Source organism: Furipterus horrens, unplaced genomic scaffold, assembly GCF_987537825.1.
Source record: "Furipterus horrens unplaced genomic scaffold, mFurHor1.1.pri manual_scaffold_8, whole genome shotgun sequence".
NCBI classification, from domain to species: domain Eukaryota; kingdom Metazoa; phylum Chordata; class Mammalia; order Chiroptera; family Furipteridae; genus Furipterus; species Furipterus horrens.
This window is the reverse complement of record NW_028327178.1, coordinates 67,701,018-67,710,340: the sequence shown is the minus strand read 5'-3', so window position 1 is coordinate 67,710,340 and position 9,323 is coordinate 67,701,018.

Here is a 9,323-nt window from a genome sequence, read left to right as displayed (position 1 = left end):
CAAGGAGTATATTAAATTTCAATTTAATTTCCTTTATAACCAAAATTCATTCTTCTGAAAAGGGTTCTATAGGATTTTCCAGACTGTCAAAGGGATCTTTGGTACACAAGAGATTAAGAACCCATGGAAGGTGGCTGAGCAGTGAGGAATTTCTCTTATCCCCATCCAACCTCATTCCAGCCAGATACATAGTTAGGAACCAAACAAGAGTCCTAATTTAAAAACAAAAACAAAAGGAAAAACAAAACCTTTCTATTTTTTATGGATTTTTCTCTAGCCCAAGGCATTTGTAATTGAGGGCAGAGTGTGTGAAAAGATAAATATACATCCCCACACCCACCTTATTTCCCAACTCTTATTTCAGAACAAACTGGAGGTTTCCTAAGAACAGTTGAAGAGTTGTGAATGGTTGTTAATTGCAATGATGTTAATTTGCATTTTATAGGGTGGTAAGAAGGCCTAACTCAGATTTTTTCTTTTATAGCTCCACACAACTATTGGATATGGTCTAGATGTTCCTTGTCCAGTATGGGAGTCACTGGTCACACATGGTTATTTAAATTTAAAGTAATAACAGATAAAATGTAAAAATCAGTTCTTAAGTCACACTGGCCATTTCCAGTGCTTGATAGCCTTGTGTGGCTTGTGGCTACAATACTGGAAAGCACAGACACAGGACATTTCTCTCACCGCAGAAATATCCACTGGACAGAGCACCTCGAGAATCTCTTTATCTTGTTCATCCTTCACTCCAGAGCCTAGCCTGGGCCTGTCCCCCCTTCTTTCTCCTTTTTTCTTCCAACACCCTTCACTCTCACTCATTCTGAGTGTCTGACCCCACCTCCCTCACCTCTAGGGATTCCTAGAGGGAGTTCAACTCCACAATTTTGAAAAGATTTGACATATTCACTACTTCCTTGTGATGCCCTTTGAATTAGGAAGGATAAGTATATACCTTAAAAATTTTTTAAAGATTTTATTTATTTTTAGAGAAAGGGAAAGGGAGGGAGAAAGAGGGGGAGAAACGTTAATGTGTGGTTGCCTCTTGTGTGCCCCCAACTGGGGGACCTGGCTGCCAACCCAGGCATGTGCCCTGACTTGGGAATTGGACCACCAACCCTTTGGGTTGCAGGCTGGTGCTCAATCCTCTGAACTACACCAGCCAGGGCTATACCTTAAAATTTTTTAACCAGTGGGGAAACAGTCTGAGAGAGCACAAGTAACTTGTCCAAGGTCATATATGACCAAGGCCATCTTTCTATTTCTGGTACAGGCTTCTTCTCATGGTTTGTGCTTTGCAAAAATTTATTACAATCACGTGGTCTTAATTTTGAAAGTAGGTAAGTTTACTCTTTGCTATGTCTCTTGAGCAAGGTGTCACTGGAAAGGAAGTGTGTTGTTGGCAGGGACCCAGCTTCAAGTCTCCTGCCTCTGCTGTGAGCCTCCTGGCTGTGTGACCTGGGGGAGACATTTCCCTGAGTTTCCTCATCCAAAAAATTTGCAGAGATAAGATTTGGGGATGCTAAGATTTCTTCCAACTCAAATAGTCAACTTATATTTTGGATTACTTTTTACTCATAAAGCTCTTGATTATTCATTTCCCAAATGATTCAAAGGCCTTGAAGGAACGTTGTCTGCCCTTGTTTTGGGATGGTCATAATTCTAGCATGTTTTCTATTGGTAATTTAATAGGATGCCTGCCTGACCCAATCAGATTTTCCCTTTTGGGAAGTAGGAAAGTGAGCTGTACTCAAAGAAGCTGTGAGCTCATTTCTGATGGGAAAATACCACATCACTGGCCTTGTGGCTGGATCCTGGGGGAACAAGAGCCATAGTTCTGGATCTGCGTGAGAGCAGCTGTACTTCCCAGGCTTGACCAAGAAGAGCCAGAGTAACTGGTTAGTCTCCATGTTCCTTGCCACACAGTTGCCAGGAATCACTCATTCCTTGCCACCCCAAACTCTAATTCAAACAGAGAGATGTATGAATGGTGGAAATTGCCAAGGAACACTGGGGAAAGGCGCCCTTGGATGGACCATTAGGTCATGGGTGACCTTTGAGAGACCAATGGCAGGTCCAGGATGAAGAAAGAAGTGAGATCTCAAGTGTCTCTTGGTTTGGGCTCCTCCAGAAGGAGACCCTGAGACAAATTTGTGTATAAGTAGTTAATAAGGGAGAGGAGCCTGGAAATGACCAACAAGGAAGAGAAAGAAGCCAATATAGGATGTGTTAATGAGCAGATTGCCACTGAAGGCAACTGGAGACCTCTGGGGGATGGAATAGAACATGTCTTCCAGTTGTTCCACCTGCCCCGAGGAAGCTACAGTATTTATCCATCAACCTTACCTGAAATTGGTTGAAGACCATGCACTTCCAAGCACTTGCAAACTGTCCCAGGAATCTTACATCCCCTTGCTCCCCCTTTAGGCAGAGACTTGTAAGTGCTGGCAGTAGGCAGCCATAGGCACCCGTAGGAACAAGGAGTACCCAGGGGTTGTGGGCATTGTGCTGCTGCCTGCAATGAACACTTCCTCCTATCCAGAGCCCCATCTTTTCATGCTGGGAGGAACTGACCATGTGAACTGATGGAAGGACTGGACATTGTGGTCAGACTATCAGGTGTCTGATTCCTTATCAAACATACAAAAATTGAATTCTTTTGGCTTCACCTCATAAATCCAACTCTCTGCCCCTTTTACATTGGTCTATGTTGGTGCTAGCAGAGTTAAAGAAACATGGAGAAGCCTGAAATTTACTTAAGTAAATTACTATAAATCTCTCAGGTTAAGGAGCACAACACTGTATGCAAAAGAACATTTTAACTTATTTTCTGTTTCCTCCACATCAGGTAAAAGACAGGTAATTAGTTAAAGATATAAGATCAACTGGTAATTAAAATCTACTATTTTCATGTACTCTTAATCATTCCAGGGGTAGAGAGAACTTTCTTTTGTCACCAAAGAGATGGCAGGCCACAGGCTCAGGAGTGAGAACAGATGCAGTGTGTCCCTCAGGTGGGCCTCACATAGTACCCTGTGGAGGGGGAGGGTATTGCACAAGCTTCTTGGAATAAGTCAAGAGGTTGCCACCCAGACTAGCCTGGCTGGGACTTGAGGCTCCCTGCTAATGGGAACCGGAAGAGTCCTGCTCCTTGGAGAAGCCTGCCACCCAGCTGCCTTCTGAAGAACGGGAGGATGTCTTTGTCCTTCCCTTCTCTCTTATAAATCCCACCTCCACTCCCTGGACTTGTTCTTTGTAAAAATGCTGCCTTGTTCATACAAGCAGGTGCTTAACTTCTCTGAGACTCAGTTTCCTCATTTGTTAAAGGACTGATTGGGTGTGACAATGAGATAACAGGATGTAGAAGTCCCTACCAGGTGCCTGGACAGAGTGGATCTTTAATAAATGGTGGTGGTCATTGTCTTCAGGTGTGGGGGCTGAAGGCAGATAATTTTGGCCTTTTCTGTACTATTTCATTAACAAAGGCAAAATGCCACAGGTGAAAATAAGCAGCAAGAAAAGAGATGGGATTTTTTCTTTTTCCATAACAGTTTTTATTTGATACTTATAAGTATTCAAGCAGAAAGGAACATTTTGGTCTTGATTGTGGTGGTGACAGTTTCACAGATGTCAATATCAGCAACCTGAGAAAGGGGGAGAGAGAGAAAGGGGTTGGCCTGGGATGGATAACTTTAGCCTCTTCCATCACATTCTAGGTGCCAAGTTCAGAGGCAGGGAGTTTTAACTGTTCTGGAATTAAGATTTAACAACCTGTTCTTCCTTCTCCAAAATAAGCAGACAACACATGCCTACACACACACACACACACACACACACACACACACACACACACACACACACGCACACCACTTTAGCTCTGGTATGAAGGGCATGTCACCCAGAGATCTCTTGAATCCTGCATGTGTTGATCCCATCAGCCAGGACAGTGTTCGAAAGGAAAATATTTTCTTATCCAATCGCGCCACTCGGTGGACAATTTGGGCACTGCAGCGTCATTAATCTGACACCGATCCGGGTACAAGGGTTTGCGGGTGCTTAAGAAAGTGAAGGGATGCCCTGTCTGGTGTGGCTCAGAAGATTGACCGCCGGCCTGCGTTTCGATTCCCAGTCAGGGCTCGTGCCTGGATTGTGAGCCGGGTCCCCAGAGGCAACCGCATATTGATGTTTCTCTCCCTCTCCTTCCTCCTCCCTTCCCCCCTCTCTAAAAAGAACTAAAATCCTTAAAAAAAAAAAAAAAAAAAGAAAAAAGAAAAGAAAAAGAAAGAGAGAAAAGAAAAAGAAGAAGAGGAAGAAGAAGAAGAAGAAAAAGAAGAAAGAAAGAAAGAAAGAGAAAGAAAGAAAGAAAAGAAAGAAAAAGAAAAGAAAGAAAGAAGAAGAAAGAAAGAAAGAAAGAAAGGAAAGAAAGAAAGAAAGAAAGAAAGAAAGAAAGAAAGAAAGAAAGAAAGAAAGAAAGAAAGAAAGAAAGAAAGAAAGAAAAAGAAAATCAACGGTTGGAGCCATGAATGCCTTTGATGGTAGGCAGTTCCACCACGTGCATCCACGAAAAAAGCTGGAATTTCTGGCCATATTCGGCGGGGTGTGTGTGTGTGTGTGTGTGTACTGAGACAGAAATTTAACCCTTTTGATTTCTGGTCTGCCTCCGAGAACCATCCTCTCAGAAAGCTAACAATGGCAGCTGTGGAGATAAGAGACATCACAATCCGGTCTCCCTTCCACTCTCGGATACTCCTGTGCTCCAGTCGAGGCCTCAATACAAGGTAATCTCAGCTAGGAAGGGGCGTTTTCCCGGGGCCCTACAGCAGGTGTCAGCGTGGCGTCTCCCCTCAGTGACCAGATGGCGCCATTGCACCGCTCGCCGGTGGCCCGGGAAAGTCGCGACAGCGCAAAGGGGCTCTGCGCTTTTCCTCCGTCAGCGGCACATGCAATTCACTGGGACTGGTGATGAGCAGGAGTAGCTCCAGCCCCGACTCGATGGGAGGGTCTCTTCTTCCTAACACTCCCTCCCTTCTCCTCCAACCAAAATCAGAATCCGGCATCATTTTCTGACTCCCTGAACCACCTGGACTCACTGCACCCTTGCAGAACTGCCCGTATTCAGCACTCAAAGAGTCCACATGTGCGTGTGGATTCTTACAGATCGCTGAGACCGCACCCTGGTGCCCCTTGTGGAAACTTCCTCGTGGCCAGCGGCTCCTCGACCACCTGATGAGTTCACTGTCATGTTAGAAGCTGGGGCGGAGACGGGAGGTGGCACGCACGTGGTGGAAGAAGGACGGGGGGAAATTACAAGCGAAGAAAGAGTGTCCCCAAGTGGAGGTGGCCCCTGTCGACGCGCTTTCCAAGCCGCCCGTGCACCGGCAGGCCGACTGCGAGCTGGCGAATCCCGCAGCCATCGGACTTTAAAGTTCTAACCCTGCTTCGGACTTCAGAGACGCGGCGTGAGCACGGAGCTCCGTGGCGGCGGTACGCAGCCACGAAGTTTCTACTGCCCGAGGCTGCGAGTCTACTGGACACTGAGTCCCCGAGGCGGCTTGCATCTCCCCACTTGTTTGGGTGGCTGTGTCGAGGCCTATTCGTCTTTTTATTAACAATGGTGCCCCGGGAGGAGAAAGAAAATTAAAGCCTTTAAAAATCAGGGTGGGAGGAAAGGGGGAGGGGGAAGAGAGAGAGAGAGAGTTTAGGCGTTGGAGAAAGCAATAAAACTCAGATCGCTTCCTTAGAGATACCAGCGGCTATAATGCACTGGGAGGATGAGTTTATTTGAAGATCCTGGATAAAAAGATGATATAGCGACACAGTTTAGAGTGTCATTGGGCCTTGCCTCTCAGGAATCCACAAGTACATATTTCCTAAAATACTGGCTAACACAATAGCTAACACACATGCTAGTTAGGTATGGGAGGGAACCTCAGCATCTCACAAGTTCAGCTTGGTTTCCTAGATCTGGGTGGGGAGACCCCATCAGGGAAGGATCTTGGTCTCCTGGAGGCCCCTCCTCTGGTCTATGTCTTCAGTCCAAGTAATCACTTAGATGTGGGCTTTAATAAATACGTCTGAGAACTGTCCTTATGCTTAATAAATATTGGATTAGCTTTTCAATGACCAGGCTCTTGAAAAGGCTTGAGAAATCTACACCAGGTCTCAACTAAGTCAACAGATAAGAAAAATAAGTGATTTCCCTGGATGGGGTGGAGGGCATTGAGAAGGGGATTCCTACTCTTTTCAAGTTATCTAACTAGGAAAAGAAGGAGTGCCCAAATTTTAGATTAGCTGTAATTTCCATCTTCTCTGTTGTGCTCCTTGGGGCTGAGTCACTTTACCCAAAGGAGGACACGTGTGGGTTCTGTTTTTATTTCCACAATGCTCATCATAAACTCTAGGTTTAGCACATATTTTGGGGGGGGTTGCCTATGGGAGTTTTTGACCCAGTTATTGGGGAGGCACATGGCCCAAAATATCTCCTCCTGCCTGGCGCTGACTCAGACTGCCTAGGTGAGGCAAAAACGGGCAAATTCCTTGGGAGCACAAATTCAGCTGTGCCTCCGTTACTGAATTTTGCTAACAAAACAATGTTGGGGTCATCAAGAGTTAAAGATGAAGTCCCTCTCTCCTCCAACATGGGGTGAGGGGGAAAGGTGGGGATGGTAAAAGAACTTTCTGAACTCGTTTTCCATCACAACGAGATGCCAGTGGGATCTCTGCACAAGTGTGGTAACCGAATGGTGGGAAGTCATCCTGGCTCGGAATCAGCTGGGTCCAAGATACAGCTAAGCCTAGGATTGAGGGGCCCCTTGGCCTCTCCAACTCTTTCCTGCAAAGCGAGCAAAGGTGGCTCAGTGAGCTGGTGCATCAGGATGCTACTAGCAGACTAGATTTTCATCTACCTTGGAACCACAAAGCCCGAGAGTGCCGAGCATCCCCCAAGCCCTGGGCAACCAGTTTCCTTTTGAGATCTGGCGTGGTCCTGCGGCTTCAATGCCGGGCTCCCAAGCAGAAGAAGCCTCACTGTCAGCTTCAACGAACCTATGCAAGTAAAATGCGGGCGTTGAGCCCAAACACTAAAGGCCTGAGTCCTAGAGTTATCGCTGATAGCAGGTAGAAAAGAAGTGGGGGTGGGGGAGAGCAAGAGGGAGAGGTGGTAGGGTAAAAGAGAGAGAGGGAGGGAGGAAGAGGGAGAGAGAGAGAGAGAGAGAGAAAGAGAGAGAGAGAGAGAGAGAGCTCTCAGCATGTCACAAGGCCTAGGAGGGGCAAGCGCCCTCTGAATCCATCAAAGACAGGGGTGGCTTTTTTCCCCTCCTCCAATCTCCTCCCCAGTAGATATAGCACGAATTTTTAATGCGTCTTCCTTTCACAGACAACAATAAAGGGTTTGAAAGCCGGACACAATTTGGGTTTTGTGCGGATCCCTCCTCGCGCTCCCTCAGCCCAGCTGGCCATATGGAATCCAGCATGGAGCCCGCGGATGACAAAGGGACCCAGTGACAGGCCCAACAAAACCCCAAGGAGACTTCTGCCTGACTCCAGGATTCACTGCCCAAGATAAGCGCGCTGAATTGTGCGGGATGGATGGGGGGAGGGCGGGCCCCGGGCCTCTCCTCCCTATTTCCCTCTTTAGGTCTCCTGAGATTCATTCTCTGTCGCTTTTTAATATGCACGCCTCTAACACCCCCAGCTCCCAGCTCTCCCATTGTGCCGTTTTGTGCGTCCCACTGTAGATTGGGCGAAGATAGACTGCCGAAACGGACCCGGCGCCGGGTGCGCTCCCAGGGCACTGGGGTTAGGGCCACACAGGGCTCCGTGGGCGCTTTTATTGACTCCAGGGGGACCTGAGGACAGAGAGAGAGGCGGGCGCGGGCCCACCTCCCTGCCACTCATCTCACACCCAGACGGCAGGCCTGCAGGTCTGGCCACTGCCACAAACGCAGACACAGTGGAAACTCGAGAATTTGGACTTTCCACACTACCCTCTTCCTTCCTGGATGTCTGGGAGCTCCAATGATCCATCTTGGCCCCTGAAGGCCAGGGCCAGGAATGTAGTTTGTCAGGCCTCCTGACAAACCCACTCCAACAGGCTCTGAGCTTTCGTCTCCTTTCCCGGTGGATTTGGGGGTCACAGGGAAGTTACAAGTGGGATGTTGAAGGACAAGTTGGGCATTGGACTATTGTACAGCAAGCGATTAGGGGAGAATTCTCCTGGCCTTTACAAACAGCAAGAACAGTTTCCAAGCTAGTGTGGGGAACAAAGGGAGACTTCTCAGCACTTAGGAAAACCTGGATGAACCCAGATGAACCTGGAGATGGGAAAGGGCATTTAGGAGCATATTAGAAAGACTCCCGCGCGATCAATTATCCAGGGCAGTTGCACAATTTGGGAATAATGTGTAATCCCTTGGGCATGTAGTGCTGAGTGTTATTGATGTGCAGATTTGGACACACGGATAATCATGTTTGCTTTAGATATTGAATTAAATCTGATCGTCAACTAGAGGGAGCGGGAGTCAGCTGGGACTGCTCTCTTTGCTCAGCCTCCTCACCCACCCTCCGCCCCCATCCACCCAAAAAAGTGGAGCTGAGGAAGGAAGAAGACATACACTTTCCCGATGTGGCAGACTTTCAATGTGAAGGCATCTCAGAGTACTTGCTTGGCTTTGAGCTACAGAACTCTGGGTATTTTCAGAAACCTATGAGATAGAAGAGAGGGGCCCCCTCCTCCCAAGTCCTCACGACACGAGACACTCCTCCAAGTGGGCAAGAGTGCACCAGCATCCGCCGAGATCTCCGTGAGACGAGGGTGGGATAGAATCAGCTGTCTACCAGAGAAGGACCGATGCGCCTTCCCCTGGGCGAACCCGGGGCTGTTTGCTCACTTTAAGCTACTCTCACCCCAGCCTTGGAGGCCAGAGCTCAACGCCCCATCTTCAATCCCCTTCTTTCTAGCAAGCAATCCACCGAGCTTCACGCCAAAAAAGCTGACCTGAGGGACTGCACGCAGCCAAATGTTAGGAGATGGCGAATATGAAGATCCAGTCTCAAGACCAGGGAATGGAAACCCGGAAAAGATGGGGGCAGATGGGAGGAAGGAGCCTCGGTTAGCAGGGATTGCCACTAACTATCGCACCCACACTCCCATGCCAAATTGCCTTCAGGAGGCACATCACCCACTCCCTCCTCAGTGCCCCTCTTTATAGCCAAAGCCTAGAGCTTCCCGAAACCCACTACTCTCCCCCGAGCCCTGTTAAGGGATCGGTCTTCTTGGTAGCCTCAGTTCCTCGGATTTTGAAAAGGGGGTGGGGAATAGAGAG